Genomic DNA, 23,583 nt, shown 5'->3' with positions numbered 1-23,583 from the left:
CAATAACATTTATTTGTTTAAATACCCTTTAAGTATGTACAATATTTGTGCTCCCAACCATGACCAGTGTCCATTCTTCACCTTACTTGGTGAATGACGCATTGTTACAAAAACTTTTAATTGATTACTTTGACCAATTTATGCTAACTTTTAAGGACAGATCACAATTCCCAGATACAAAAGATCTTACAGACTTGCTTTATAGCTCAAAATACAAAATTAGAGCCTACTACACCCATACACTTTTTCTAAATACATAGTGCTTCTTACAGATACAATATCAGGTGGGAAGGTATTGCACAAGCAATTTAATTTAAAAAAAAAAAAAAGTTTTTATTGAATTTTTCACAGTTTACAGTAAAGTACAGCAAGTCATATTGATGGTACATTAAATGATACAAAGCTATACAAAGTAGTATCACAATGTTGATAGCGTAAAAGCTAGACATTTAAGTTATTTTAAGTTATTAATATCTAATAGGGCTCAGTAAGACTGCATAATAATAATAATAATCTTTATTTATATAGCGCCATCATATTACGTAGCGCTTTACAAATCATAGGAAACAAATACAAATATAATATAACATGACAGAGCACAACATTTGTATGGAACAACAGGAGTGAGGTCCCTGCTTGCCAGAGCTTACGGTTTATGAAGATGATGGGGTAACACGAGGTAAAAGAATATTTAATGGTCAAGCCATTCTTCTTAGGGAATAGAACAAAATATAATAAATGGAATTGCTGTCGCTTGAACCACTCGGCCGTCATTTTATATACCAGGTCCAGGGTGAATGGGACTGCAGAGAAGTCTGGTGCCTGTTGGTTGCTGGATAACAGATGAGAGGACGACACAGGACGGGGTAGTAGAAGAGTTAAAACTTCATGCAGTTAGTCAGGATTATCTCTTATGTAGCTGTACTCTATACTATGGAAGAAAGTGAAGTTAGTCAAACAGAGAACACAGTAAAACAAACAGAACTAGAACTAGTGACCAAGTCGGATCAGTATTGTCCGGGTTTCTCTACTCTCAAAGACTAGCTGCGCCTCTAGCTGTTGGTTAATATAAGCGTTTGATAATGTTTAAAGCCCCTCTCCTACTGTGCATAATGGGTTATTTAACCATAGTTCCCATTTTGCTAAGAAAAGTCTGTGATTATTATTGTGTATTGACTGAATTTTTTCGTATGTACAGGTTTCATTCATGATGGCTACTATTTCCTGTACTTGGGGAGAAGTGACTTCTTTCCAATGCCTGGTAACTACTAATTTAGTAGCCATAAGTAAGTGAGCTACTACTGTTCTAGCTTGGGGGTTGATCTCATTAATTGACAGCAGTAATAGTGCAAAATGGGGTGCCTTCTGGGCAGGTTTCTTGGAAATAGAGTTAATGAGATCAAATGTGGCTTTCCACAAAGGTAGAATGATAGGGCAGCCCCAAAGTATGTGTGAGGTTGTACCTCTGGCTCCGCAGCCTCTCCAGCATAGGGGGGAGCATAGGAGGGGTAAATTGAAGCAAGTCTAGTGGGCAAGAAATACCATCTCATGATAGTTTTAATAATTGCCTCTCGGTGGCTAGTGCATCTAAACATAGATTGTGTGAGTTTGAATGATTTGTACCACTGGGTTAGCTCAAAGGATTTCCCTAGCTCCTCTTCCCATTTAACTATATACAGGCGGTCCCCTACTTAAGGACATCCGACTTACAGACAACCCATAGTTACAGACAATCCCCTGTGACCTCTGGTGAAGCTCTCTGGATGCTTTACTATAGTCCCAGGCGGCAATAATCAGCTGTAAGGTGTCTGTAATGAAGCTTTATTGATAATCTTTGGTCCCATTACAGCAAAAAATGTTTAAACTCCAATTGTCGCTGGGGGCAACATTTTTTTGGTCTGGATCAACATTTATAAAATATACAGTTTCGACTTACATACAAATTCAACTTAAGAACAAACCTCCGGACCCTTTTGCTTATGCTTAGAGTTTAATATTTTATAGATTGTAGATATACCTTTTTTAGTTTTGTTACTATCAGCAAATAAGTTAAATAAGGAATGGATGATCACGGGTTGTGGTTCTGTGTTTTGTAAAAAAAAAATTCTGTATTCTTAGATATGAAAATATTTCCTGCGGTGCTAAGGCGAATTTCTCTTTCAAATCAGAGAATGGAAGTAATTTACCCTCTGTAAGAATATCTTGAAGGTTCCCTTTGCTCTCTTTATTACGCCTGGCAGTAAGTTTAATGCCTGGAATTTGTTGTTCCAGAAAGTTCAAGGGAATTAGTATTAGGGGGATATGGTCTGTTTTTACTGTGGACACAATTTGATTTAGCGCCCAGTCTGAGGTGGATATTACTGTGTATAGTGTAGGGGAAGGAGATAGATGCCACAATGTTGCAATCATCCTATTCCTAAGTGGAAAGTTTTTGTTTAATTGAGTTTCAAGTACTACCCAGGCTTTGTCTGAAGAGTTGCGCCACATTTCCATAATAGCAGAAATATAATAGTCATTTAAGTCCGGGATACCTATACCCCTGGGGTTTCTAAGTCTAGTGAGTGTGTGTAGCACAATCCTGGGATACTTGTTCTGCCAGATGAATTTCCTTAGTTGGGCATTAGCGGTTGAGAAAAAGGTGCTCTGCCAAACCAGGATAATATGGCTTTGGAGAATTTGGAGAGTTCTTTATCTATGTTAGCTATAAGTGTTAAGATTGGGTAACACAAAAGACAGGGGATAGTGTGCCCTGAGCTTGCCCCAACCTCTGTCCCTTCCTATAGCCCCCCCACGCTAAACCGTGGGGCGACTACTTGAAGAATCGAAATACACTGATAAGTGTGGGAAGGGAAACACAAACAGACTGACAAACATAAAACACAAAAGAATGGTAAACTAGCCGGAGTCACAACGAGAGGGTACGTCAATAGCAAAATCAGTAGGCAAAGAGTCAATGTCAAAAACGAGCAGAGGTCAACAACGATACAGATATAGAGCAAGTCAAACCTAATGCTGAGAGCGAGTGGAGAAGGGATTTCAAACACTGGCACAGGTGACTAGTGAAGATGCAATTTATGCAGCCGGAACCCCACCTCCAGAACCTGATAGGAGCTGGACAGCTTCTGGGAATTAACCCCTCATGGTGCAGAACAACCAGGCACCAAGCAGAAGTAGAACAAGTCCCAGCAGTTCCGAACACAACTCCTAGACAGCGTGAGATCTTAGCAGCTGCTGCCCGGGACGAGAGGTGGAGTTTGCGCGAATACGCGCCGGGGTTCAGAGAGCGCTGCTGGCACCACCAGAAGAACCAGAAGTCCCAGCATTTTCCTTCGGACCCCTAGATCTTAAAGATGGCTTCTGAGGGTAGGCCTAATGGAATAACCTGAGTAACCGCGGAGCATGAACATCTCTAGCCGGAACCCACAAACGTATCGGAGTTAGTGCGCCTTCTTTCAGTCTGTTGGACCATAGAATTTTGTGCCCTCTGAATATTTCCTCTCACAAGAAGAAAACTTTCTAGAGAAATATGCACAGGGCCTAGGTCTGGTGAGAGTGGAGGACCCCTGAGACAACACTGCACCTACTCCTACCTCGGCATCAACCTCCACAACAAACGGTAGAGAGAGGTCAGGTTGAACCAAAACTGGGGCTGACGAGAATGCTGCTTTTAAAGTTTCAAACGCAGAGCAAGCGGCAGGGGACCAATTGTTTGGATCAGCACCCTTACGGGTTAGCTCCGTGAGGGGTTTGGCGATCACGGAAAAGTTCTTTATAAAGTTCCGATAATAGTTAGCGAAACCTAAAAAACGTTGTAGGGCCTTAAGATTGGTAGGCCGAACCCAGTCCGTGAGCGCATGAACCTTACTTGGATCCATCTGTACATCAGAGGGAGTCACAACATAACCTAATAAGGAAACCTTCTGGACACAAAAAACACACTTTTCCAGCTTAGCGAAGAGGTGGTTTTTGCGCAACCTGGTAAGTACTTGGCAGAGATGTTGCTGGTGAGAAACCATATCAGGAGAGAAAATCAAGATATCGTCTAGATACACCACCATAAACACACCGATGTAATCATGAAAGATGGAGTTCATAAAACCTTGAAAAACTGCTGGGGCATTACTCAAACCAAAGGGCATAACCAGGTATTCAAAGTGTCCCAAAGGTGTATTAAATGCGGTTTTCCACTCATCCCCTTCTCGGATGCGAATCAGGTTATAAGCCCCTCTGAGATCTAATTTAGCGAAAACTTGGGCCCCAGAAACCTGATTTAAGAGATCCGGGATCAAGGGGAGAGGACCTGAGTTTTTTTACCGTTATCTTATTTAATTATCGATAATCAATACACGGCCGTAAACCACCATCTTTTTTCTCAACAAAAAAGAACCCGGCCCCAGTGGGCGACTCAGAGGGACGGATATGTCCGATTGTCAAACTCTCATCAATATAACTCTTCAGTGCCTCCCGTTCTGGTACTGACAGGTTATATATACAACCCTTAGGTAATCTAGCATCAGGAAGAAGGTCAATTTTACAATCAAACTCCCTGTGAGGAGGAAGGACTTGGGACAAGGGTTTTGAAAACACATCTGAGTAATCAGAGAGAAAACCTGGAAGACTCTGATCTTCCGCCACCACTGTACATAATGAAACTTTGGTCAGGTGATCCTTACAGTGAGGACCCCGGTGAACCAGCTCCAGAGTTTCCCAATTAATTACCGGATTATGGATCCGGAGCCAGGGTAGACCAAGAATGACATTTTCAGACAAGTTTTCCATAACTAGGAAAGAACACCATTCTTCATGCATAGCTCCTACCATAAGCTTTATCTGCGGGGTTCGGAATTTAATCAACCCTGCCTGTAGAGGGGTCAAATCCGCACCCGACATCTGGATAGGAGTGGACAATGGAATCAATGACATGCAAAACTGAGAGACAAAATTATAATCAATTAAATTAGATGCAGCACCTGAATCCAAAAAGGCGCGACCAGTGCAGGAAACAGACTGAAACTTAACCATACAAGGCAAATACATTCTAGACACAATTGGGAGTACCTGAGCTCCTAAGCAGTCCCCCCGACTACTGCTTAGGAGCGGAAGTTTTCCTGCTGCTGCCTCTTGGAACAGGTGTTGATCTGTTGATCAGGACTTCCACAGTAGAAACAAAGATGACGTCCCAGTCGATGTTGCTTCCGCTGTGCAGGAGAGATGCTATCCAGCTCCATGGATTCCAATTCTGGACTACCTGGAGACAGACTGGCCGCTGGCTGACAGTCAGAGGACACCCGAGATGATCGCCTGGCTCTTAGGCGACGATCAACTCAGATGACCAGAGTCATAGCATCATCTAATGTCTGAGGCTCGACATTAGCTAAGTCCTGCACTCGGTCTGACAGTCCGGACATAAATTGGTCTTTTAGGGCGCAGTCATTCCATTGCGAGTCAGTCACATACTGTCTGAACTGGGCACAATAATCTTCTGCTGTCCGTTTTCCCTGACACAGAGATATAAGGTGGGAAACTGCCAGTGCTCGGCGGTCAGGTTTGTCATAAATCTGGCCTAAAGCAGAAAAAAAAGCGTCAAGAGAAGAACGGGATGGAGAGTCAGGTGGGAGAGAAAAGGCCCAATTTTGCCAATCCCCACGCAACAGGGAAATTACCACGTCCACCCTTTGAGTCTCTGTGCCTGATGAACGAGGACGTAAAGAAAAATAAAGTTTACAGCCCTCCCGAAATGAAAAACATTTCTTACGGTCACCAAAAAACAAGTCAGGGAGAGGAACCTTAGGTTCAGGCATAGGTGGCAGGTGATCCAGCGGTGGTGTCTGCCGTGGAACCTGCATAGATTCCTGAATTTGGAGACGGGAAGCTAGATCCTGAACAAGGTGAGTTAGGGTCTGGACCTGAGCGACCACAGCTGACAAAGGCTCCATGGGAGGAGAGAATGTAGCAGGTCGGATACAGGATGCAGACCTATGTGTAGCCAGTGTATCTGTTAAGATTGGGTAACACAAAAGACAGGGGATAGTGTGCCCTGAGCTTGCCAAAACCTCTGTCCCTTCCTATAGCCCCTCAACGCTAAACCGTGGGGCGACTACTTGAAGACTCGAAATACACTGATAAGTGTGGGAAGGGAAACACAAACAGACTGACAAACATAAAACACAAAAGAATGGTAAACTAGCCGGAGTCACAACGAGAGGGCACGTCAATAGCAAAATCAGTAGGCAAAGAGTCAATGTCAAAAACGAGCCGAGGTCAACAATGATACAGATACAGATATAGAGCAAGTCAAACCTAATGCTGAGAGCGAGTGGAGAAGGGATTTCAAACACTGGCACAGGTGACTAGTGAAGATGCAATTTATGCAGCCGGAACCCCACCTCCAGAACCTGATAGGAGATGGACAGCTTCTGGGAATTAACCCCTCATGGTGCAGAACAACCAGGCACCAAGCAGAGGTAGAACAAGTCCCAGCAGTTCCGAACACAACTTCTAGACAGCGTGAGATCTTAGCAGCCGCTGCCCGGGACGAGAGGTGGAGTTTGCGCAAATACGCGCCGGGGTTCAGAGAACTCTGCTGACACCACCAGAAGAACCAGAAGTCCCAGCATTTTCCCTAGCGAACCTGACAATAAATGGAAGGAAGTTGGTTTCATAGAGTTTGGAGGTAGGAGAGGTTAATTTAATCCCTAAGTATGAGATTGAGGCTCACAAGCAATTTAATTTGTCCCTCAAGATGTCTAAACACCTTTTGGGATAATACTAAATTTCTGGCGGGAAGAACAAGCAACTGTAAAAAAAATTCAAAAAATTACAAATGAGTTTGCAAATTTCCCTACTCCCAAATTTCAACATTTTGTTGATCTAAGTTCCCCAACTAACAAATAGGTATCACCTAATACTTTCAATAAATTTTAAGGTATCCTAGGATGTAGAGGGTTTTTATCTATACTTTATATACTGATACCTAAAGAGAATGCTTTCCTTGCTTTCCTTGGACTCTACCTATAAACTGTTTCCCTGCTCACATCTCTTGCAGTCTGTCCCTACACTCAGGTAATTTTGGAGATTGTGTGTGATCAGGCTTTTAAAGGGGGCTGTCACATGGGCTGAATAAATGCTGATTGGCTGCACATCATGTACTACTTCCTGGGTTTTTTATATTTTCTTCTGACCACACTTTGATTTATCACAAATCACCAGAAAATTTGGATTCGTACCAAATCAAAGTTGCAAAATTTTCGGATCAAGTCCCTGTTCAGCAAGTTTGATTTGCTTATCTGAAGTGATGTGTACTAATGTTTTCATAAAAAAAAAAAATATGTTAGGGTCTGGGAAATAAATGCCACTATATCTAATATTCTGTTTTAGCTTTTACTGACTTTTACTGACTGATATGGCATCTGTACAGGAAGCGACAGAAGAAATAGAGAAGTTGCAGATGACAGTAGTCATGTACAAGACATGTTACCACTAGACAAGCATTCAAATGACTGGTGGTGGTCACTCTTTGGTACAGATCAGGGGCGTCGCTAGGTCAAAAGATCCGGGACCTGTGCCCCGGATCTTTTGCCTTGTGCCCCGAATGTCCCGGGTCAGCAGGACACTTCTCCTGCTGCCCGGGCAGATTTCCCCTCTCTGTACCCTGTAATGGTGAACAGAGCCATCGGCTCCATTCTCCACTAGAGGGAGCAGGAGACACAGTCACATAGCGTCTCCTGCTTCAAGCAGCTCAGTACAGCTGCCAGGAGCAGGAGACGACGGGTGATGACGTCACCGCGACTCGGTCCTGCAGAGAACAGCAACAAGCCTGAGGAGACTGAGGTGAGTGGCAGCGTTTTTTTGTTTTTTTTATTATGCAGTGGGGGAGGGGAGAGAGGCACAGTCAGATGACTTAGTCATGTGGGGGACATTGCTGATGGCTACAGGGAGCGCTGGGGACATCCCTGGGGCTGTAGGGATGTTACAGGGAGCTTTGGGGGACTTCTTAGTCGGGGCTCTGGAGAACATCATAGAGGGCTGTGGGGGACATTACAGGGGGCTCTGGGGACGTTCCTGGGGCCTGTGAGGAAATTAGGGGGTATTGGGGGGGGCATTACTGGGAAATGTGGGGGCTATTCTTAGTGAGGGACATTAGAGGGGGCTCTGTGGACATCACAGGGAGTTCTAGGGACATCACTGGGGCCTGTGAGGAAATTAGGGGGGTTGTAGGGGAACATTACTGGGAACTGTGGTGGGTCTTCTTAGTGGGGGCTGTGAGGGACATCACAGGGAAACTGTGGGGGGCCTCTGGAAACACTACAGGGGGGCTATGGGGAACATTAGACGGGGCTCTTTTAACATTACAGGGGGGCTGTGGGGGACATTACAGGGGGGCTGTGAGGGGCATTAGAGTGGTATCTGTGGACATAACAGGGGGCTCTTTGGAAATCACAGGGGGGGGGGTGTGGAAGACATAACAGGGGGCTCTTTAGACATTGCAGGGGGCTCAGGTGGACATTAGAGGGGACTTTGAGGGACATTACTGGGGACTATGAGGACATTGGGGCACTGTGGGGGACTTCTTAGTGGGGATTGTGCAGACTGCCCCTTTATGTGGACATGATTAGGCAGGGCATCATTTAGTTTAGGGTCATATTGAGGGCAAATTAGTGGGGGGCCACAGTTAAAGAGATAAATATATATAGGTTTTATGGCTTTTACAATATGTTATATTAGGAAGCATTTATTTCTGTAATAACAGTATTTTCAGGAGGACTTTCTGTGTATCTGTAGGCCCCTTTCACATGATTGTATATGTTGGCCGTATGCTAGCTATATGAACAGTAGCTAACATACGGCCACCATAGGAGAGCATTGTTCACAGTACAGTGAGCACACTTGTGTGTCACCAGAAAAAAGATCTTTCGTGAGAATGTGAGGAGCGGTCAACCCTGCACCTCCCCTTCAAGCAGTCCTGGACTGAGCGAGCATACATGTATGTGAAAGGGGCCTTACAATAAAGGCGGTAGAGTGTTAGGGGTAGCAGCAGGATAACACTGTTAGGGGGCCAAGATGCAGGGACAATGAAGAACATAAGATGTCTGTGTGGTGAACTCAACAAGGAGGACACGCGGCTGAGGAGACGTGGTGATGCCGGGCCTAATGGAGAAGATAGAGAACATATCATCTGCAGTCACTGGATGGAACAGGTAGGGATTTCTCCTGTGGTTTCTAGAGCTGTATATGTTAGGTACAGTAGTTATAGGTCCAACCACACATGTACAGGAGTGGGCATTACTGAAAGTTCGATACATGTGCATTGGGGCCCGTGCCCCGGATTTTTTACCACCCTAGCAACGCCCCTGGTACAGATCCTTTAAGGAACTCAATAAATTAAGCTATACATGCTTTATAGTTGTTACATAGTTAGTTAAACAGAGCTTCATGGCACCTTGAATTTGATCAGCAAATGATCAACCCCATATCGAAATATATGAAAGTATTAACTGTGAACTTTCTTTTCAACACATTATTTACATATTAAATAAACAAAACTTACAGAGCTAATAAAAAAATAAACAGCAAATGACTGAGGCTTAAAGGATTAGTATAGTGTTGGTACATTTTCCTTCAGATTTCTTCTAATGAAATCTGCTCAGATGTGTAATTGGTATTCATTCACTTACTCATGGTAGAAAACAGGATCACCCTTTAAACTATGGTTCCTTTTGAGCTAATTATCCTATGTTACAGCAATAATACGATTATATTTTATTTAATCAGATGTGTGAGAATTTATACACTTGAAATAACACTGCAGAAATGTTTGCTATAAATGTGCTCAGAAGAATGGAATAAAGAACATGCACAGTAATTTAATTACCAATTATAATTAGATCTTAACGAACATTGCAAATATGAAAAAGAATATTGGCATGCTAGAGAAATCATCCATCTAAGATTCCATTAATACTATAGCAAATAATGAAAAGTTTTCAGTTCTCACATTCCATGAAGTATTAATGCAAATATTGAACATTAGGGGGACTTGTCCAGCAGTCAGTTTGGGACAGATGTGGAAATGTGCACACTGACACATCCTTTCATTGATAAATAGGTTTTTTACAAAAATTAAAGTGTTGGGATATTTCTGGGCATGATATACTTGAATACTTGGAGAGTAATTAATGGGATGATGGGACATATCAGATTACGAGAGTAAAGGTTCTGGTTTAGCAAGTGCTTGAGCCTAACGCATGATATGAGTACCTTAATGGGTAAGTTCACATTGTTAATGATGATTGACTGATGGGATCATTAAGAATCAATGGTGAAACTACTACCATAGCAGATGTAGCAACTGGTAGGGAGCCAATAGTTTCAGGAAGGTCTGTTAACCTCAGCCCATACTGTTTGTTCACAATACTAAATTAGTAAAGAAAAAATCTTCTCCACTCAAATGTGGAGGTCAGGATAAATCCCTGGATTGAAGTCCCATCCCAAGAATCTATTTCCTATGATAAATTATTATTTAAAAGAAAAAATCAACTTTTCCATTGTATTAACCCCACTACATAAGGGGATAGCTCATTGAATTCCTGAGTAGTAACCTAGTCCAGGGATCTAAGGAGAAGGAAAAGAACATGCTGCTCTTATACTTTGGTATCAACATGATAGCATGTTTTGACAGCACTGCTAATATACAATTTGAGAGGTACTGTATGCCAACATCAAGAATATACCTTAAAGGAAACCTACCATCAGGAATCTACATATTAAGGTAGATTCGATGGTAGGATCCTCCTTCCGTCCTTAGCCCAAAACTATTTATATTTCTCTAATCCTTCAATACTTCCAAACCTAATCTAAACTTTATTTTACAAATACAAAATTATCGGCAGAGGCTACTGGAGTGTGATGTAGTGTCTCCGGGCTGTGGGATCAAAGGCTACTCCATGCCCCAGCTGTCTCACCTCCAAGTGTGTCCTTGTGTTTGCACAAGCTGTATTCATGCCACCGGCTTTTTTGGAGCTCTGCACGTGCACAGTTACTCCTTCTCTAGTGGCGGTGGCTGCGGTCTGCCACTGGCACTGGAGCAGGGGCTAATGGGCATGTGCAGAGCTCCAAAGAAGTGTGAATACAACATGTCTGCAAGCTCAACTATGACACACTTAGAGGTGCGACAGCAGAGGCAACTGGGGCGTGGAGTAGACTTTGTTCCCACAGCCCAGAGAAACTATCCTATGCCCCATCACCTTCTGGCAATAATTTGGAATTTGCCATATATGTAAAATAAAGATCAAGGGGGACACAAATGATATGTATATACCTGTGTATGTTTTCCTTGCCCTCTGTTATTCCTTTGGGCAGTATGCAATACTTGTTTGTCAGCAAATACTTTGACTTGCTCTGAGGACTAGACCTTCCATACCTCTATACAGGTTACCATGATCTATTTATTAGGTATATTTAGTCATTTGATCATTGGTGGACTTTTTCTGTGTATGTTGTCTTTTTAAATGGATTTGTTTTAATTGATCTAGTGTTATTTTACACTTTATACATTTTGTTTTTTGTTTCCTCTTTTTGTGGTGTTATATACGTTTCATGTTATTGCCTGCACTGTTTAGCCTAAATGTTTCTTTGGTATGACAAACAATATCTAGAAATGAAAAGAATAGCAATACTCAATGAAGTTTTTCTTAACCAAAGATGCATCTGTATAAAATACTCACATGTAAAACATGGCAGTAGAGAAGGGAGGGATGTGCAGAAGGCCTTGAGGCAAGGCTATCTCACCCTAAATGTGCTTCACCCAACCTCTTATTTGGAATGACCCTTGTATTTTGATAGCATTATATACAGACAGTCCCCAACTTAAGGACACTTGACTTACAGATGACCTCTAGTTACAGATGGACCTCTTTGCCCAATGTGATCTCTGGTGAAGCTCTCTGGATGCTTTACTTTAGTCCCAGGCTGCAATGATCAGCTATAATATGTCGGTAGTGAAGCTTTAATGATAACATTTGTTCCCATGACAGCAAAAACATTTTGAAAATCCAATTGTTACAAGGACAAAAGAAACTTTGTCACAATTATAAAATATCAATTCAATATTCAAAAGATCAATATTCAACCTAAATACAAACCTAAATAACCTATCTTGTACATATCCAGGGGACTGCCTCTCTTTCTCTCTCTCTCTCTACATATATATATATATTTATATATATATACCTAATGCCACTATATATTTTACAGATATTTCTAAATGCATTATGATTTAAAATATGATTTGAAATTACAAGTTGTACTGCTTTGTTTAAAAATGCCAATTCGATACCATTCTGATTTATGTCCCTATTTCAGGAGTGCACTATTATGCAGAATTTATAAAATATGATACTGTTCAATAGACTTACAGAACAGTGACCCATATATCTCTATATTCTCACTTGTCCTCAGTGTACAATTTGTTCCACCACAGTTTATCTCCATGGAGTATAAATAGGGCAAAAGTCAAGGCTTACAAACCATTCCTTCACATAATTGCTCAATTTTCATAGCTTACAACATACCACAGGCGAACAGTTAGGTTATGTCCCCTTGAGCAATTCATCACAGATATTTGCCAACTCATCTATTTCAAGATGACCCAAGAGAGACCCTATGAAATTGGGAACTATTGAGACCTGTCTAACACATAACACATAAAATGGTCAAAAAGGAAATTCCTCGGCATATATGACCGAGTCAAGCAGAACGTTATATAACTTAGTGAGATATTGTCTCCGTCATGTGAAAGCAGGAGTAAAATTGTGTTCTAAGAATAATAAGATATACTGTAGCTAGGTCAGAAAAACAATCCAAGCATGAAAAATACTTCATAGGGTGAATTTTATGCTGAAAATATAAACAGTGCAGAGCTTGCTGTTGAAGACTTGGGCAGCTTTAAAAAAATAAGATGCTTTTTGACACTCCTGTTTGAGCCAATCATTGGCCTCGGTGGACCTCGTGTACATGCAACAAGTGATACATCCAACAAGGACTTCCAATGTCTCTTTCTGATATGACGAACCCTGTGTCTGAAATACATGTGATAAGGGACTGTGCTACAGTTAAGGTGTATTAGTATTTAATCATATAATTGCTCTAAAATTAAGCATGATCGGTCTTTGTTACCCTTTTTATACAGTTTGACTATGCTAACGCTAACCTTTATTTTTGTAATAAATAATCTTTATTTATATAGTGCCATTATATTCTCCAGTGGTTTGCAGATCATGTGGTACATACACCACATATACAAAATAAGGCATTACATTGCAGTCCCATGCTTACATTAAATATAGGTTCTTTAGGATTGTAATCAAGTTTTATTTATATGTAAGTTGGAAAAGGTATATTTTATAATTGTAGCTCCAGACCAAATTGTTTGGGTTTTTTTTATTTTGAAATTTTTTTGCTTTCATGGGAACAAGTATTAAACTTCATTACAGCCGCGTTACAGCTGATCATTACAGCCTGGGTCTAAAGTATATTTGCAATTAGGATTAGAGATCCACAGTTCCAGGACCCTGCTTCCTTAGGTTAAACCCATGTGTGTCAGAGGTGTCCCAAGGATAGGTCTAAAATAAAGGGGCTGCTGATCCGGCAATCTAGATCGCAAGTAAGCAAGGTAAAGTAAGGACTGTAACTGGCAATGCGGAATGGCTCCCAGGAGGGTTAAGATGTCAAAGTCCTGATACACTGCTGATAGGAAAAGGACTCTGTCCATAACAACAGGTTAACTGTTGCTGAACTGGGGCAAAGCTGCAGAGTACTTGGGTAATTCAATTAACACAGCCACCAATAATCCATAAGTCAAATTAGGAAAGACAGCGTAAAACATAAAGAGAAAATTAACGCACTCTCAGCCATGTTCTCTGGGCAAAGGATGATGTCAGCATGGATGTTACATATTCTTCATAGAAACTAATCATACCACATGAGACAGTGAACGATGTGGCTGAAAATATACAAAAACAGGAATTGATAGTACAGAGATCTTTCTAATTATCTTACATGTAGGGCTGTAACAATGACAAAGAGGACATCATTTTCATGTAGATGAATGATGCTTTCACCAGCATATACAGGGATTCTTTACTGTAAGATTGGGAAGGACCTAGCTACATTTCTTGAATGCAAAAATATCACATGGTCAGAAAGGGATTTTCCCACTATGGGTCAATCTTCCCTATAAGTGTTTGCCTTCCAGATAGATAGGGTTGGATTTTAGTTTGGACTCCATGGATCTGCATTATCTTTCAACTTATTAAACACTATGAATCTATGAAAAAAACATGTTTTCCTTACAATAGTTTACAATATGTGATGGATTAAAAAAGATAGCCACGGATATATAATCTTTTATACCTATGATTTGTACTCTCTCAAATCTTCAATAATATAAACATCTTTATCGTTCCAGATGCTGTTGAAATATAAAAGCCAACTTGTACAGACCACATAGAAAAAAAGGTCTTCTATCATAATGCCTGACTCAGAATCAGGGGAAAGGATGTGATGCAGCAGTTTAAATAACATTTAAAGGAGACCCATTTTTAGCACGCCCCCAGTCCCCACAGAGCATAGTATGTGTAAGTGTTTTTGTATTAAAAATTGGTTTTACAGAAAAAAAGATATGTTATATTGTACCTTTCATTAGCATCTGCTTTGTGACTAGGCAGTTGCCTATTGGGAGGGGCTGGAAAGGAGCAATTCCCCCCACCCTTGGGAAACAGCTTCTCCATGTGACCTTTTCAAATATATGACCCATCACTGGGCTTAGCGACGCCCCCTGCTCCTCTACAGCCAATCCCGAGTGTGGGGAGTTATTCATATATTTGAAAAGGTCACATGTTTCCCAAGGGTGGGGGGGACTGCTCCTTTCCAGACCCTCCCAATTGGCAACTGCCTAGTCACACAGCAGATGCTAATGAAAGGTACAATATAACATATCTTTTTTCTGTAAAACCTATTTTTTATACAAAAACACTTTGGCAGTGTATGTACTTTGCTCTGTGGGGACTGGGGGAGTGCTAAAAATAGGTCTCCTTGTGACAGGTTCCCTTTAAACTTGTAAACTGTGTTATATGGAATGTAATATAATGGGGCAGATTTATTTATCAAGTGTATGAAAGTCAGAATATTTCTAGTTGCCCATGGCAACCAATCACAGCTCCCCTTTGAAATATTCATGAGCACTGGTAAAATGAAAGCTGAGCTGTGATTGGTTGCCATGGGCAACTAGAAATATTCTGACTTTCAGACACTTGATAAATCTGCCCCAATGTGTGTAAGTGCAATTTAGTGCAATTCTGGCGTGTGATGGCTGTGCCTTTACCACATTGAGAAGTTAATAGTTAAAACACACTTAGCAAGCAATATCTTAAATATTCAACATATAGTTTAACTATATAGGAAAACAATACACAAGGGATGCAGTATAGAAAGCAAGGATGGCACTCACCAAGCTGTAGATGTAGATATCTTCTTCTTTTATTAAATAAAGTACATATACTCACATATCAAGTGCAAGGGAGGGAGTGGTTGCTGAACGCCCATAAGCTGGTTCGTGCTGTGCTGCTCTTCTTCTGGCCCTAAGGGGTCTATTTATATGAGATATAAAGAGTTAAAGAGAGACATATCCAACTCAGAAGAATAGGGAGTGTACCACTTTTCTAACTCAACCCAGAGTAATTAAATACTATCATGGACCACAAGGGTCATTACTTTCCCGGTCAATAGGTTCCCAATTTTAGTTATAGGATGGCAAGCCTGTAAGTTTATTTTGTTTGTTATGTTTCCCAGCTCATTCTCAGTTACCTGAGAGAGGTATTAGTGGATAAGGATATGGAGCTGCACGGTCTCCGTATGCATAGAATGCAGATAACCAAGTGACAGATGGAAACACACAATGGGGCACATGTATTATCGCAGAAATGTTGCGGATCATTTATAATGAGTTTGCGTCACAAAGAACAGATGTTTCCAACTATCCCGACACCTACGTCTTTTTTTGCCGCAAGTGGGCGTGGCCTAATGTTTCAACATTATCCTCCACATTTATGTGTATTTTGTCAGCATTTTTAGGCGCAATTTTTTGGCGCACAATAGACCAGGTAAAAATTGGTCTCAGAGAAAAATTAAGGAGCAGTGCATGTCAGATTAGGGCACACACTTCATTACTGTCTGCATTTTTCTGGCACACGACTGATTCCATCTACCCAGTAATCACTAACACATCGGGCTGTGCTTTGCGGAGACTGATCTCTGATGCCGACAGTAAATCCCCCCCAATGTATAAGCCATGACAAATGTGGTATGGTATATTATGTGTCTGTTGTACAAAAATATCCACGTATAGTTCTGTATATTATGTTTCTGTTTTGCAATGTTAAAGAAAAAATGAAATAATAAAGATTTAAAAAAAATATATATATATATTATTACTGTGTCTAAAGTAGGCAAACATTTGAATCAACAATGTTCTACTGAATGATCATTTCACAGCAATAAAGAAAGTATTGAACATATTCTATGTAAATATATTTCTAAAGATGTTGACTAGTAATTCGTACCAGATGTTGGTAGCAACATATCCAATCCATACTTGCAAAGAAATAAAGTCATAGATGTTCTTAAGTTATTTGCAAAAATAAGAAATTGCAAAAGAAAAAGCAATATCCACTGTCTCAGCTTATGGTTGAAAAAAAACTTTATTGTTGCAAAACATACTCATCACTTTGTATACAGAAAAGACTAGATTTAGATTAGAATGTAATCCTTTCAACCTTCATGACCTACAGTATATGCACACTCAATGTGCAAGAAACCGTTGTTAATAAAAATTATGTTTATTCCCTTCCTGCTGTGCGTCATACATGTACATTGCATGGCAATGATAATTAGTATTCAGCGCTGCCTTTACCTCATCGCCGGAGATGAACCGACATTGGAAAACATAGGATGTCAGCTGATATCCTCATGTCACACCCACAATCGGAGTGTTAACCTGTTAAATGCTCAGCACAACCACAGCATTTAATTCCCCCCACGATTATCCCCTCCCAGCAGCATTCTCAGGGGCTGCAATTCATTGCTATGGCAACCCTGGGGTACAGTCAGGACCCCAGGGGTGTTCAAAGTCAGAGCCTGTAAGATCCTGTCACACAGGAAGGATCTTATAGGCACTTTGTCAACCTTTGTATCTGGATAGGCTGACATTGTTAATACGCTTCAATACATCAGTATTGTGGGGTATTATAATAAACAAGCAATCAAATGATTGCTTATTCAAGGCCCTTAGTGGGACTAGTAAGAAGAAAGTTAAATAAAAAAATGTTTAAATAAAAAAAATAAGCTTATATGCTTCAAAGTATGTTTTAACATATAAAAGCTACATATAAAAGAAAATAAAGTGAAAATCACCACATAAATCACAAATATTTGATATAACTGTGTCTGTAACGACCTGTATAATAAATGAAACTCAATCATTACCCGCATGATGAACAATGTAAAATTATGGTTTAAAGTTTTACCTATCTTGTCCCATAAAAAATGCAATATAAAGTGATCAAATAATGTATGTGCTCCAAAATGGCACTCGTCTAACGTAGAACTTAGCCCTCAACCAGCTCCATAGGCAAAGAAGTAAAAGTGTAACATCTCTTGTAAGGCAGTGAAGCAAAAACTATAGTTATTTTACCCATGTACAGTTTTCTTCTGTAAGTTTAGTGAGAAAAAACCCACCAAAATATGATCTATTTTGCAGCCAGATCTTGTTGCAGTGAACAAGAGCAGTGTGTGAGCTGTTTGGCGAGTTTGCATTGATCCTAAGTGTGTGAAGTGTCCAAAGTGGGACTTAGGATTAAGGGAAGAAGTACTTTTTAGATCAGGTAACAAATAGATAAGTGCATTTAAATTTTTTTAGTGTTGGGTATAGTGTTGGTTAAGTCTCTGAGGCATTCACTGAGCGTATGTAGACAGGATAGCTGAGGTGGCTAAGTGTGTAGCACTTCTGCCTTGCACCACTGGGGTCCTGGGTTTCAAGTCCACATCTGCAAAGAGTTTGTATGTTCTCTCCGTGTTTGTGTGGGTTTCCTCCGGGTACTCCAGTTTCGTCCCACACTCCAAAAAACATACTGGTAGGTTGTTTAGATATTGATCCCAATGGGGACAGGGATCAGTTTGACATGCTTTGTGCAGCGCTGCATAATCTGTGTGCACAATAGAAATAAAGATTTATTATTAGCAGACTTTATATACTTCTGTGGTTAGTTTTTTTGGTGGTTTGCAGCCAGATCTTTTTGCAGTGAACACAACGGCTTAGTGTGACAAATAAGAGCGATCAAAAAAGTGAGCACCATTAGGCCCCTAATTTGCTGCATGTTGCCTAGTGCAGCTGCACCACAAAAGGGTTGCATGTGGCACTATTGTGGTGCAGGCACGTCTTAAATACCTGTGCAAGCAGTTTGTACCTACAACTGGCGCATGGCCCTTAGTAAATGTGCCCCTATGAGCGTTTGTATCAGAAGTTCATATTCCTACAACTTGCCATAGTACTCACATAGTAGGAAATTCAGGGAGCAATGTGTATAATTCAACTTTACAATGTTGTCATGGGTCATTAGTGTGAGTATTTTAAATGAGGGGATATTTAATAGGATCAATATTTAATTCATTGTTTAGTTTATATTATTTATTTTATTTAAATTATTGAAATTTAGATTAAAATGTATATTTTTAAGTTTATATATAGAGTTGAGCGAGCACTAAAATGCTCGGGTACTCGTTATTCGAGACAAACTTTTCCCGATGCTCGAGTGCTCGTCTCGAATAACGAGCCCCATTGAAGTCAATGGGAGACTCGAGCATTTTTCAAGGGGACCAAGGCTCTGCACAGGGAAGCTTGGCCAAACACCTGGGAACCTCAGAAAAGGATGGAAACACCACGGAAATGGACAGGAAACAGCAGGGGCAGCATGCATGGATGCCTCTGAGGCTGCTTAATCACACCATTATGCCAAAATTATGGGCAACAGCATGGCCATGACAGAGTGACAGAATGAAGCAAGATAGCATCTAAAACATCCAATAATTGACCCTGACACTATAGGGGACGGCATGCAGAGGCAGCAGCAGCAGCTGCAGGCTAGAGAGTGGCATGGCGACATACCCTAAATGGACTCAGGCTTCAAACCAATGGGAGGAACCAAAGGAGGTGAGCAAGAAGCGCTCAAATAATATCGGTACATGATAAAAGTTTGCCAGTATATTTTGTGGATTACACAGCAGGGTGGCGACAAAGTTAACATGGAAGCCATGAAAACAACCCAAAATTCTGCCTGACACAGCTCGTTTGATAAGGGGACCATGTATGGAGGCAGTGAACTAGTAGTAGATTAAAGGTGCTGCAGTTAAAACTATGTTAGTTGGATCTTGGCATGGAGCTGGCGCTCTGCTGCCAGGCGAGCTTTCGCCAATCCAAGCCCCTGTCTCTAGGCTACTCCCCAAACAACACTTCTAAGAACCTTTTGTATAAGATCAAGTGTAGTAGCGTTCTTATAAGTTTGGGATATGGCGGGTGAGGGGAATGTAAACAGATGCGCAAGAAGCGCTGAAATAATATTGGTAAATGATAAAAGTTTGCCAGTATATTTTGTGGATTACACAGCAGGGTGGCGACAAAGTTATCAAGTTTGATGTGGAATGCCCTGTAATAGCTCTTGGGCGGTGTGCCTTTTATCGCCTAGGCTCAGCAGTTTGAGCACCGCCTGCTGTCGCTTAGCGACGGCACTGCTGCTGTGCCTAGAGCTACCGACTGATGGCGCCATGGCCACGGATGGTAATTCGGAGGAGGAGGAGGTGGAGGAGGGGTGGGAGGAGGAGGAGGCATAGTAGGCCTGAAAGACCTGGACCGAGGTAGGCCCTGCAATCCTCGGCGTCGGCAGTATATGACCAGCCCCAGGGTCAGACTCGGTCCCAGCCTCCACCAAGTTAACCCAATGTGCCGTCAGCGATATATAGTGGCCCTGCCCGGCAGCACTCGTCCACGTGTCCGTGGTCAGGTGGACCTTGTCAGAAACGGCGTTGGTCAGGGCACGGATTATGTTGTCTGACACGTGCTGGTGCAGGGCTGGGACGGCACATCGGGAAAAGTAGTGGCGGCTGGGGACCGAATACCGAGGGGCGGCCGCCGCCATGAGGCTGCGAAAGGCCTCGGTCTCTACTAGCCTATAGGGCAGCATCTCCAGGCTAAGCAATCTGGAGATGTGGACATTAAGGGCTTGGGCGTGCGGGTGGGTTGCACTATATTTGCGTTTCTGCTCCAGCGTCTGGGGTATGGAGAGCTGAACGCTGGTGGATGCTGTGGAGGATCGTGGAGGCGACGATGGGGTTTTTGTGCCAGGGTCCTGGGCAGGGGGCTGACTATCAGCTGAAACAGGGGAAGGAGCAGTGGTGTGCACGGCCGGAGGTTAACGGGCTTGGTGCCACTGAGTGGGGTGTTTAGCATTCATATGCCTGCGCATACTGGTGGTAGTTAAGCTAGTAGTGGTGGAACCCCTGCTGATCCTGGTTTGGCAAAGGTTGCACACCACAGTCCGTCGGTCATCCGGTGTTTCCTTAAAGAACCTCCAGACTTCTGAAAATCTAGCCCTCGCCGCGGGAGCCCTCGCCACGGGAGCTTCACTACGTGACACATTTGGCGCTGATGCACCTGCTCTGGCCCTGCCTCTCCGTCTGGCCCCACCACTGCCTCTTCCAACCTGTTCTGGTCGAGGACTCTACTCCGTCTTAGAAGCACTGTGTTCACCCGGCCTCTCAACCCAGCTTGGGTCTGTCACCTCATCATCCTCCGATCCCTCAGTCTGCTCCCCCCTCGGACTTCCTGCCCTGACAACAACTTCACCACTGTCTGACAACCGTGTCTCCTCATCGTCGGACACCTCTTTACACACTTCTTCCACTACGTCAAGAAGGTCATCATCACCCACAGACTGCCGACTAGTGGAAAACCTGGGCATCGGAAAATTGCTCAGCAGCAACCGGACAAGTGGTTTGTGACTGTGGGAAGGGTCCAGAAAACAGTTCCTCAGAGTATGCCGGTTCAAATGCCAAATTTTCCTGGGAGGGGGCAGACTGGGGGGGAGGAGGCTGAGGTGCAGGAGCTGGAGGAGTGCCGATTTCGGTGACATGGGTGGACTGCGTGGAAGACTGACTGGTGGACAAATTGCTCGAAGCATTGTCGGCAATCCACGACATCACCTGTTCGCACTGTTCTGGCCTCAACAGGGCTCTACCACGAGTCCCAGTAACTTCAGACATGAACCTAGGGAGTGTAGCTCTGCGGCGTTCCCCTGCTCCCTCATCAGCAGGTGGTGTCTCACCCAGCCCAGGACCACGGCCTCTGACCCCTGCAGTAGTTGGACGCCCACGTCCCCGCCCTCGTCCTCTACCCCTAGCCCTCGGGTTAAACATTTTGAAAATGAAAGTTATAACTTTAATTTTTTTTTAACTTTTTTTTGTGTTTTTTAGTTTTTTTTGGTTTTTTTTGTGTTTTTTAGTTTTTAAAGCCAAACAATGCTATCCTATTGCTATGGCTATTTTCTAGCCAAGTATGAAAGCACACTGTTATGCCAGATGAGATGACGCTGAGTTATGAAAAAATAAACGTAAAATATAAAGGAAATGGCAGACTGTGCCTAATTGAAATCCAACCCCTAATAAATTTTCCCACTTCGGTCTTTGCGATGGATATGTGCGTCACTAAGCGCTAAACACAGCGGTCGCAAGTCTCACTACAAATTCCTGACAATTGGCTAGTATATGCACTGCAGCAAGGACAGCCACCAGCAGATCAACCAGAAATAAAATATAAATAACGCTATTGTAGGCGTAAGTAAGCCGTTTGGATTCTCCTTTGGCTATTTTCTAGCCAAGTATGAAAGCACACTGATGAGATGACGCTGAGTTATGAAAAAATAAACGTAAAATAAAAAGAAACTGCCAGACTGTGCCTAATTGAAATCCAACCCCTAATAAATTTTCCCACTTCGGTCTTTGCGATGGATATGTGCGTCAATAAGCGTTAAACACAGCGGTCGCAAGTCTCACTCCAAATTCCTGACAATTGGCTAGTATATGCACTGCAGCAAGGACAGCCACCAGCAGATCAACCAGAAATAAAATATATATAACGCTATTGTAGGCGTAAGTAAGCCGTTTGGATTCTCCTTTGGCTATTTTCTAGCCAAGTATGAAAGCACACTGCTATGCCAGATGAGATGACGCTGAGTTATGAAAAAATAAACGTAAAATAAAAAGAAACTGCCAGACTGTGCCTAATTGAAATCAAACCCCTAATAAATTTTCCCACTTTGGTGTTTGAGGTGGATATGTGTGTCACTAAGAGCTAAACACAACGGTAGCAAGTCCCCCTGCAAATTCCTCACAATATGGTACTAGCTGCAAATAAAAAAAAAAAAAGTATAACGTTATTGTAGCCCTAAGAAGGGCTGTTGGGTTCTTGTTGAATCACTCCTGCCTAACACTATTCTAATAGAACACCCTAACGCTTTCCCTGACCAGCAGCAGCTCTCTCCCTAGCGGCATCCAGACACAGAATGATCCGAGCAGCGCGGGCAGCGGCTAGTCTATCCCAGGGTCACCAAGGGTACCACGTCATGCTGGGTGGAGTGCAGAGTCTCCTGGCTTGTGATTGGCTCTGTTTCTGGCCGCCAAAAAGCAAAACGGCGGGAGCTGCCATTTTCTCGAGCGGGCGAAGTATTCGTCCGAGCAACGAGCAGTTTCGAGTACGCTAATGCTCGAACGAGCATCAAGCTCGGACGAGTATGTTCGCTCATCTTTATTTATATAGTATAGAGACTGTAAGAATATACTGTTCTACTTTCTTTTATGTCTCCTCTGATCTAGGTGTTTGAATAAGCAATAGAATGTTCATACCACAGACTGCATTACCACCACCTACACATGGCTCCCAACTGCGACAGTAATACAATGATCTTCTTTTGGGAGGATCATTCCCTTTTCAAAGATGAAAATGAAAGAAAAAGTGGCCACAGCAGAAGAGTAATGGGGTGTGATTGTAGACGCAGCATTCAGCATCCAGGTCTCTGCTGAATAAAACCTGCCTTTACATTGGATGCAAGTATTTGTCTTTATTTTCTTATTTAATATAGTTTATATAGCAAATACATTAGAGAAAAAGACATTTGTCCATCAGATTCCATATAAAAGAAAAGAGCCCAAGCATTAATGTTATGTTATTCTCTGATATTGTCTGGGCTATGGTAAGTATTTTGCTGTTTCTGATGTGATCAATTCATGAAGGTTATGCCTCATAACCCTCAGATGTCCCCTACTTAAGGACACCTGACTTACAGACGACCCCTAGTTACAGACGGACCTCCCTGCCCAATATGACCTCTGGTGAAGCTCTCTGGATGCTTTTCTTTAGTCCCAAGATACAAAGATCCGCTGTAAGGTGTCTGGAACGAAGCTTTTTTCATAATCTTTGGTCCC

General features: G+C 42.2%; 1 long non-coding RNA gene across 1 annotated transcript in view; it reads left to right on the top strand.

Moving 5' to 3' along the window:
- LOC140099653 (uncharacterized) overlaps positions 1-23,202 on the top strand; it is a 28,329-nt gene extending 5,127 nt beyond the window's left edge. The window contains exon 2 of the long non-coding RNA XR_011850086.1: positions 22,975-23,202. This is a non-coding gene — a long non-coding RNA (uncharacterized lncRNA). The remainder of the gene's footprint in view (positions 1-22,974) is intronic.
- The last annotated feature ends 381 nt before the right edge of the window (positions 23,203-23,583 follow it).

Source organism: Engystomops pustulosus, chromosome 1 (assembly GCF_040894005.1).
Source record: "Engystomops pustulosus chromosome 1, aEngPut4.maternal, whole genome shotgun sequence".
Lineage (NCBI taxonomy): Eukaryota > Metazoa > Chordata > Amphibia > Anura > Leptodactylidae > Engystomops > Engystomops pustulosus.
The sequence above is the reverse complement of the archived record's forward strand: the minus strand, read 5'-3'. Positions and strand labels throughout refer to the sequence as shown.